The 10,300-nt window shown below is 45.3% G+C and overlaps 1 pseudogene; it reads right to left on the reverse strand.

Moving 5' to 3' along the window:
* Positions 1–9,946: 9,946 nt before the first annotated feature.
* LOC118147495 (5S ribosomal RNA) lies at positions 9,947–10,065 on the reverse strand (annotated as a pseudogene).
* Positions 10,066–10,300: the final 235 nt, after the last annotated feature.

The raw sequence follows: 10,300 nt of genomic DNA on the forward strand, positions 1-10,300 counted from the left end.
TTCTATATTATTTGAATTTTCTGTACCAGCTGAATATAAGTCTAATTTTAAAAAATGCATTTTGAAAATAAATATTTTGAAAGCAGACAAGGAACATGGAGAGACAAAGAAGAGGGAGAAAAGTAATCCCTTAGATGGAGATTATGGTTTGTCCTGACATAGGACAACCTTGTTTTTTAGCTGCATTAATAAAAGCATTGTGACTAAATCATTTGGTTTTTCTGAAGACCACCAGGAAGCTGCCTGGAAGATGGAGAAGAGATAAGAGACCAAAGTCAAGGGGACCAGTAAGATTTTTGCAACTGAGCAGGGCACAAATTTAGGAGGCGATGGTGGGGGTGAAGGGGCAACTCCAGATAGGAAAATTATTGAAAAGACAAATTGACAGCCTTGGTGCCTGATTGGATGACAAGAATGAGAAAGAATGAGGCAGTTCAGGCATTTGCCTTGGGTGGCTGAGTGGATGGTGATTCTGCCCAAAGGAACACGCAGGAGGGAAAGGGTTTGAGACCAGAAAAGGATGGGGAAGAAAATGATGAGTTCAGCTTTGAGAATGATGAGTTGAGGCCGGGTGCAGTGGCTCATGCCTGTAATCCCAGCACTTTGGGAGGCCAAGGTGGACAGATCACCTGAGGTCAGCAGATCACCTGAGGTTGGGAGTTTGAGACCAGCCTGACCAACATGGAGAAATCCCATCTCTATTAAAAATACTAAATTAGATGGATGTGATGGTGCAGGCCTTTAATCCCAGTTGCTCGGAAGGCTGAGGCAGGAGAATCACTTGAACCCGGGAGGTGGAGGCTGCAGTGAGCTGAGATAGCACCATTGTACTCCAGCCTGGGCAACAAGAGCGCAACACTGTCTCAAAAAAAAAAAAACAAAACAAACCCTAAAATCCAATAAAAAATTAAAAAAAAAAAAAGAAAAGAAAGAAAGAACAACAAAAACAATGAGTTGAGGAACATGTTGCATGTAAACCCATTGAGTAGATCTAAGGATCTAGTGCTCCAAGAATTCTGGGTTGAAGATGGATGAGGTAGATCAGGCGTGGAACAGTTTGCTTTTAAATACAGCAATATCAAAGAAAGTGGCAGTTGTCAATATAAGGAAATTGTGTAGACCAAAGTAGTGGGACTCTAGAGATCACCTACCCTTAAGGGTTGGGTGGAAGAAGAGGAACTCAGAAGTAAGGTTAAGGAGTGATCAGACCCGGGAGAGGAAAACCAGGAGGCAGTGGGGTCTGATGATTGTTCTCTGCTCCTGGCTGGACACCGTGGCTGGGTTTTTTAGGCCACTCCTCTCCAGTGCCAATTCTCCTGCTCTTGCCACATCTGCCCACTAAAACCCCATCTCTGGATTTTCTGTTTATGTTCCTGAGAAAGACCACTCAGCCAGTAAGAATGATTCCACTCCAAATTCATGATTTACACCTCCATGCCAACTGTCAATTTGTTTTCCTTGAACTTCTCCTTGGTGGGCTCTGGCTCTCATTTCCCAGTTATTCTAAATGATTAGAATATCATTTAGATGCTTCACTTCTCCTCTCTCACTTCCACTCTCATCTTTGTGGCCAATCTCCTCTTCCTATTTCAAGGACCAAACAAGACCCTCAGGGGTGATTGCCTCTAACATCTCATCCCTCTCTCTATCAATGAGCCTGAGGCCACACTCATCTTTTTCAAGCAGTCTGTTCAGCCTCTGAGGATGAGGTTCAGCTCCTATTTGGCTCTAGTGTCCCTTCAGGAGGCCCCCATGACCCTGTCTCATCCCTGAGCCTGAGATACTTGTTCCTTCTTTTCTGTATTGCTAATAGCACACATCATGTATTTCTGTATTACAGCATTTGCCGTGCTGAACTAAAATTATCTCACTGTCTCCTCCAATAAGCTTGATACCATGCATGATGGCTTTTTCATCCTTATTTTTTTCTTATTGATATATACCGTATCTATGCAGGAAAATGTACAGATTGAGAGTGTATAGATCACAGAATTTTCACAAACTAGCACACCTCATAAAACCAGCATCCAGACCAAGCATGGTGGCACCTCAGAGCTCTTTTTTTTTTTTTTTTGGCCTTGGAAAATGACTTGTGGGGGTGGGATGGAGGAAGGGTAGCCACAGCAGATCTGCCCCCACTTGGGTAGCCAAGGGTCCTTTTGGATTATCCTAAAGTTTGTGTTTTGTTTGTTTCGACAAAAACTGTGAGGCAGGAGCAGTGACATTTGTGGAGGGCCCTGTAAGGGAGGAAATGTAGGAGAAATCCTTCTCTAGCTCTGTCTGTCCAATTTGTAACTTTAGATCTCAGAAAGATGAAAAGCCCAGACAAATAAATCTGGGTTGCTGAATGCAAAGGAAAGGTGTTTTTTGGGAGAAGCAAAGAGTTGCCAGCCTTGCAGGGTACACTGTGCTGCTGGTCCTGGCACAAGGTGCATTATCTCTCCATCGGCGCCTGAGGCCTAAGCTTGGTGACTGCAAAATCACAGAAAAAGGCCGTGGCTGAGCTAACCTAGCAGGCTGTGGAGTGCTGGGCCTGCTGCCTCCCCCACTCTCTGCCTGCCCTGCTCTCTCTGCTCCATTTCCTGCCTCAGAACCCTGCTCTCTCCTCTTGTCTCTTTGGTACCTCTATTTATATATTTATTTTTTTTGGAAGAGGGCTAGAGGGAATCTAAGGGTTAGGGAGCTGCACAACTTACAGGCAGATCCCAGAAGCCTGGCTCTCCTCCACTCCAGCAGCCAAAATTAAGGTCTTTTATTTCTTTTCCTGTGCTGGACAGAGCCAAACACACGCTAACAGTGTTAACATGATAAATATCACCAGTCCTGACCTTTCTCTCTGGGTCCTGGAGGCTCGCTGACTCCCAAGCTCTGACTTGCTTGTGCTTAAAGTGGATTAGCACTTACCATTGGCTGCAGGGCCCTGCCTGCACTGGGGTTTGACGGGAATCAAAATAGAGATTACCTTATTTGACTTAAAAAAATTTTCCACTTGTGAGATAGAATTCCCCAGAGAAATCCACTGGGGCTTATACATATACAACTTTAAATTGGATTTTAAAAATAGTTTGCCAGCTGTTTGCTAGGTCGTGCTTTAGGTTCCTGCACCTGATTGATGTTGAGTCCTTTTGGGAAACAAGGCCAAGAGGGAATTGGGGGGCTGCCAAGGCTGCAGGGTCCTGAATGCCTGGGGACTTTCCCAGGAGCCCTGGCAGCTGTTGCTAGGGCCTTTAGAAACCCTCAGATTGCTGGCACCAAGGTCTGCATCTCACCCGAAGAAAATGACCATGGAGCTCAAACCACCTCCCCAGACCTTGCCTCATCCCTGCATTGCCCTTCTCAGCCAAGGTCCAAAAGAAAAGAAACGAAGGAGAGGACTGTTCTCAGCTGGCTGGATCTTTCACAATCTGTGTGGCTAAGTAATATTTATTTTACCTCTTTGTATGACCTTCAGGTGACAGGTCCTCTGCCTGATCTTTCATCCATCCCCCTCCTCTATTCCTGTCTGACTGCTGTTCATAGCTTAGGTCTCAGAGTGTCAGCTTCTCAGGGAAGCGTGAGGGGCAGCAGAGTGTCGTGGTCAGGAACACCAGTGTGCCAGGCTTTGAATCCTGGCTCAGCACTTACAAGCTGTGTGATCTTATGGATGGTCACTCAACCCCCTCGGTGCCTGTCAATTTCCTCTTCTGTGAAATGGAGATCATGATAGCACCTACCCCATTAGGGTTGTTGCAAGGTGAGGATCCAATGAATTCCTACGTGTTGTATGGAATATGTAAAATGCTTAGAACGTGACCTGCCATGCAACAAATATCTGCTTTCTTTACTTTTTAAAGCAGGGGATTCCCAATCCCCCACTCCAGTACCGGTCTGTGGCCTATTAGGAACTAGGCTGCACGGCAGGAGGTGAGCATGGGCCAGTGAGGGAAGCTTCATCTGTATTTACAGCTGCTCCCCATGCCTTGCATTGCAACATGAATTCTGCTTTCTGTCAGCTCAGCAGCAGCACTGGATTCTCATAGGAGCTGGAACCCTATTGTGAACTGAGCACGTGAGGGATCCAGGTTCTGTGCTCCTTATGAGAATCTAATGCCTGATGATCTGTCACTGTTTCCTATCACCCCCAGATGGGACCATCCAGTTGCAAGAAAATAAGCTCAGGGGTCCCACTGATTCTACATTATGGTGAGTTGCATATTATTTTGTTATATATTGCAATGTAATGATGAGAGAAATAGAGTGCACAATAAGTATAAAGTACTTGAATCATCCCGAAACCATCCCCCTTACCAACCCATCTAGGGAAACATTGTCTTCCACAAAACTGGACCCTGGTGCCAAAAAGTTTAGGGACCACTGCTCTAAAGTATGGATTCCGGTGCGAGTAGTGGCTCACACCTGTAATCTGAGCACTTTGGGGGACCGACGTGTGATCGCTTGAGTTCAGGAGTTGGAGACCAGCCTGGGCAATACAGCAAGGCCCCATCTGTACAAAAAAATAAAATAAATAAATGAAGTACATTTCCCAAGGCCTGGTTGCCTGTGGCTGCCCTGTGCTCCCCCAGCCTCCAGTGCTTTTGCTGTGCAGCATCTGTCCTTGTTTATTGCTGAATTATCTGCCTCCTAGGTGGCCCTCCACTGTCCAACCCTCACAACCCAAACTGTGCCTCGTTTATGAGATGCTGAAGAAGTATTTGGGACTACAATAATAAACGAATTTTTTTTTTTGAGATGGAGTCTCGCTCTGTTGCGCAGACTGGGGTGCCAGTGGCATGATCTCGGCTGACTGCAAACTCCGTCTCCTTCGTTCAAGCAATTCTTTCGCCTCAGCCTCCTGAGTAGCTAGGATTACAGGCGCACACCACTGCACCCAGCTAATTTTTGCATTTTTAATAGAGATGGGGTTTCACCATGTTGGCCAGGCTGGTCTCGAACTCCTGTCCTCGGGCAATCCACCCACCTCAGCCTTCCAAAGTGCTGGGATTACAGGCATGAGCCACCGTGCCCAACCTAAATGAAACATTTTTAAAAATTGCTAGGCCAGGCACTGTGGCTCACACCTATAATCCCAGCACTTTGGGAGACTGAGGCAGGCGGATCATGAAGTCAGGAGTTCGAGATGAGCCTGGCCAACATGGTGAAACCCCATCTCTAAAAATACAAAAATTAGTAGTCTGAGCTACTCAGGAGGCTGAGACAAGAGAATCACTTGAACCTGGGAGGTGGAGGTTGCAGTGGGCCAAGATTGCACCACTGCACTCCAGCCTGGGCAACAGAGTGAGACTCCATCTCAAAAAAAAAAGAAAATTGCTAAAACATAAATGTGATCCAGAAGACAGAGAAACTCAGGCACTTGGGTCGTTTTTCTTCATCTGTATTTGCTCTATATGTAAACTTGGTCTTTTTGTTTTGTTTGTCTGACTGTTAAACAGAGAGTTAATGAGTTTTGAGTTCTGGGATTAGGACAATAATGTTTTGTAATTATATCTTTTGCAGGAGATCTCTGCCACATCTAGTTTTTCAAAACTTAATTAAATATTAAATGCTTACAAAAGAATAGATCATATGAGTAGAGTATAAAAAATGGACACCCAACTACCCACACCCAGTTTAAGACACAGATTGCCACCAACACCATTAAAGCCCTTTTGCGTCCCCTTCCCCATTCCAGCCCCTCCTAAATTTTGTTAATTATCTTGCTTCTGTTCATAATTTTTACCTCCAAAATATGCATCTGTAAACAATATGCTGGTTTTGCCTGCTCTTGAACATTATATAAAATAAATCATGCTGCATATGTTCTTAGTTTGCTTTTCTCACCTCTCCACATGATGTATGTGACATCCCTTTGCTGCAGCTGTAGCTGCTTAATATTCTACTGTATGACTATTCTGCTGTTTTCTTCTCTATTCTCCTATCAATGGACATTTGAGAGACAGGGTCTTGCTCTGTCATTCAGGCTGGAGTGCAGTGGCGGGATCATAACTCACTGCAACCTCTGCCTCCCAGGCTCAAGTGATCCTCCCACCTCAGCCTCCCAAGTAGCTGGGACCATAGGCGTGTGCCACTATGCCCGGCTAATTTTTTTTTTCTAGACATAGGGTTTTTCCATGTTGCCCGGGCTAGTCTCAAACTCCTGGACTCAAGTTATCTACTTTGGCCTCCCGAAGTGCTGAGATTACAGCTGTGAGCCACCATACCTGGCCTTGCAATTTTTTGCTATTACTGGCAAGGGCTGCTACAAACATTTTTGTGTATGACTACTGGGGTCCATGGTCAAGAGTTTCTCTGGGGATATTTGTGGGACCTAAGGTTTGTATATTGTCGGCTTATCTTTATGATGTTTGATTGATTTCCCGGAGGAGTTCTCCATCTTCCCATATAGTCCCAAGCCTCAGGCCCTGCTGCATTCATCTTTGGGTCTATCAGACCTGTTGGAAAAGGGCTTTGAGGCAGGGCCAGGGAGAAGCCTGTCAGCTCATATCACAGTGGCCCCATTTCTGGGAGCAAAAGGTGACAACTTGGCCTAGGTGACTCAGGAGATCCCCTCTGTGGTATTCTCTCCATCTCACAGGTACCACTCACTCAGACCCATACAGACAAGAGCAAACTCGGTTGACCCAACGCCAAAAATCCCAGTGAAAACCAAACAGGTATCTGGAGACAAGCGGTGTTTTTGACTAATCCACTTATTTTCTTTTCGTCTCTCTTTTTTTTTTTTTAAAAGACGGGGTCTCACCATGTTGGTCAGGCTGGTCTTGAACTCCCAACCTCAGGTGATCCGCCCACCTCGGCCTCCCAGAGTGCTGGGATTACAGGCGTGAGCCACTGCACCTGGCCCCTTATTTTCTTTTCAAGCTAATAAAAGTTTTAATATTTCCTCAACTAAGTGAAAGTAGAATTTTAAAGAATTGATTTCCTTATTATAGTTTGCCTTTAAAAATCATTGTTTTAGGCCAGTGGGGGGCACAGTGGCTCTTGCCTGTAATCCCAGCACTTTGGGAGGCCAAGATAGGTGGATCACCTGAGGTCAGGAGTTCAAGACCAGCCTGGCCATCATGGTGAAACCCCATCTTAAAAAAAAAAAAAATCATTCTCTTGGCTGGACACAGTAGCTCATGCCCGTAATCTCAGCACTTTGGAAGGCCGAGGTGGGAGGATCACTTGAACCCAGGATCTTGAGACCGGTCTGGACAACATAGTGAGACCCCCCCATCTCAATTTTTTGTTTTTGTTTTTTAAAATAGAGTTTCCCTCTTGTCGCCCAGGCTGGAGTGCAATGGCACAACCTCGGCTCACTGCAACCTCCACATCCCAGGTTCAAGTGATTCTCCTGCCTCAGCCTCCTAAGTAGCTGGAATTACAGGTGCCTCCAACATGCCTGGATAATTTTTGTATTTTTAGGAAAGAGGGGGTTCCACCATGTTGGGCAGGCTGGTCTTGAACTCCTGACCTCAGGTGATCCACCTACCTCAGCCTTCAAAGTGCTGGAACTACAGGCATGGGCCACTGTGCCCGACCCCGTCTCAATTTTTTTTTTTTTTTAATCATTATTTAGCTGGGCTTGGTGGCTCTTGCCTGTAATCTCAGCTACTTGGGAGGCTGAGGAAGGAAAACTGCTGGAACCTGGGAAGTGGAGGTTGCATTGAGCCAAGATTGTGTCACTGCACTCCAGGCTGGGAGACCCAGCGACACTCTGTTTAAAAAATAAAAGTCATTGTTTTAAAATTCAAAATTGTCTTGATTGTAGTAGGCTTTCAATAAATATTAAACTTTCTTGAGCATTTTGTTACTTCAATCAGTAGGATTGCTGAGTAATCTATTTGCTGAAGACAAAAGTAGAAATCCTTTCTTCTATTTTTTTCTACTCTGTGCAATGGTTTTACATTGTCTTTATAATAATAATTTAAAAGAAGGATATAATAATGACAACCAATGAATGAATCCCTATGGCCTGTCTTAACTTTCTTCTGGAAACGGATCTATTTTTCACTGGCAGCTCAATAGGGTGTCCTGGTGAACTTTTCTGTCCAGAAAGGAGCTCAAAGTTTATTGGCCACTCATATATCCTTTTGATAAGGCACATTATCCCTCAAGAAAATGATCCTTCAGAAATTGTAATTGGGACAATTTGCAAGCAAAACCTCTTGTTAAAATCAGTAAGTTAGGCCAAATGTGATGGCTCATGCCTGTAATCCCAGTACTTTGGGAGGCCAAAGTGGATGGATCACTTGAGGCCAAGAGTTCCAGATCAGCCTGGCAACATGACAAAACCCCATCTCTACTAAGACAAAAGTTAGTTGGGGATGTTGGCACATGTCTGTAATTCCAGCTACTCAGGAGGCTAAGGCACAAGAACTGCTTGAACCTGGGACAGGGAGGTTGCAGTGAGCCGAGATCACACCACCGTACTCCAGCCTGGGTGATAGAGCAAGACTCTGTCTTAAACACAAACAAACGCTGGGCACGGTGGCTCACTCCTATAATCCCAGCACTTTGGGAGGCCAAAGCGGGTGGATCACAAGGTCAAGAAATCGAGACCATCCTGGTCAACAAGGTGAAACCCCGTCTCTACTAAAAATACAAAAATTATCTGGGCATGATGGTGTGCACCTGTAGTCCCCGCTACTCGGGAGGCTGAGGCAGGAGAATTGCTTGAACCCAGGAGGTGGAGGTTGCGGTGAGCCGAGATCGTGCCATTGCACTCCAGTCTGGCTAACAACAGTGAAACTCTGTCTCAAAAAACAAACAAACAAACAAAAAACCCCAAAAAACAGTAACTTATAGAAATAAGCCAGTATTATGCAGAAACCTAGTTACCCCTTGCCTAGGCTGAAATCTTAGTCACCTTTGGGCCACTAGCAGATTTTTTTCTCTTGTAATCTGCAGTCATAAAATCTTGCCAATTCATCTTTTCTGATGTTTCTCCTGCCCATTCCTTCATTGTTTTGGGGCCTTGTTCATGTCATTCCTGTACCACAAGGGGCTGAAACTTAAAGTTTCTCTGTTTGAGTTCCTCCCCATTCCACTCACCACTCTGGATTAATCTTTAAAAAATAAAAACTAGGCTGGGTGAGGTGGCTCATGTCTGTAATCCCAGTACTTTGGGAGGCTGAGGTGGGTGGATTACCTGAAGTCAGAGTTCAAGACCAGCCTGGCCAACATGGCGAAACCCTATCTCTACTAAAAATACAAAAATTAGCTGTGTGTGGTTGCGCATGCCTGTTATCCCAGCTACTCCAGAGGCTGAGGCAGGAGAATCAATTAGAAACCCTTGGGGCGGACGTTGCAGTGAGTTGAGATTGAGCCACTACGCTCCAGCTTGGACAACAGAGCAGGACTCCATCTTGGAAAAATAAAAATAAAAACTAAAACAATAACAACAACAAAAACCCACATCCAAAAACTATTTTTCCCGTTATATCTTGCTTATTCTCCACTCCCAAACTCATTGGCTTCCGTAGAGTAAAATTCAGAACCTTTAGTCAAGGCACATAAATCTCTCCCCAGACTCCTTTGACTCCGATGGTCATCTCTGCAGAAGCCTGCACAAACACACCCCATTTAAAGCACAATTTCAGGATTCAGGACCCCTGAAGCTGGCCAAAGACCTGGGGTTCCAAGTGCTTGCTCTGTGACAAGGCTCTGTCTTCCCAGGTTATCACCCACTTTCTGCACCCTCAGCTCCCCCAACACAACACGTTCTTTAGACATAGCCAGCCTGTCTTGGCCTCTGCAGATTTACTTTCTTTTTGTTTCTTTTTTTTTTCTCAGATGGAGTCTCTCTGTTGCCCAGGTTGGAGTGCAGCTGCATGATCTTAGCTCACTGTAACCTGTGCCTCCCGGGTTGAAGAGATTCTTCTGCCTCAGCCTTCTGAGTAGCTGGGATTACAGGTGTGTTTCACCATGCCCTGCTAATTTTTGTATTTATTATTTATTTATCTTTAAAAGCCTACAGCACTCAGTATTCCCAAGCGGTCTCCCATCCAAATACTAATCAGGCCCGACCCTGCTTAGCTTCTGAGATCAGACAAGATTGGGTGCATTCAGGGTGGCATGGCTGTAAACTAATTTTTGTATTTTTAGTAAAGACAAGGTTTCTCCATGTTGGCCAGGCCAGTCTCGAACTTCTGACCTCAGGTTATCTGCCCACCTCAGCCTCCCAAAGTGCTGGGATTACAGACGTGAGCCAGCGTGCCCAGCCATAGCTTCACTTTGGGCTTCTCCTTGCCCAGAACCCACCACTTCGCTTTTTCCAGGTCCTATCCACCCTTCAGGGCCACATCTCATCTAAACCTTCTCT

Source organism: Callithrix jacchus, chromosome 14 (assembly GCF_049354715.1).
Source record: "Callithrix jacchus isolate 240 chromosome 14, calJac240_pri, whole genome shotgun sequence".
Classification (NCBI taxonomy): domain Eukaryota; kingdom Metazoa; phylum Chordata; class Mammalia; order Primates; family Cebidae; genus Callithrix; species Callithrix jacchus.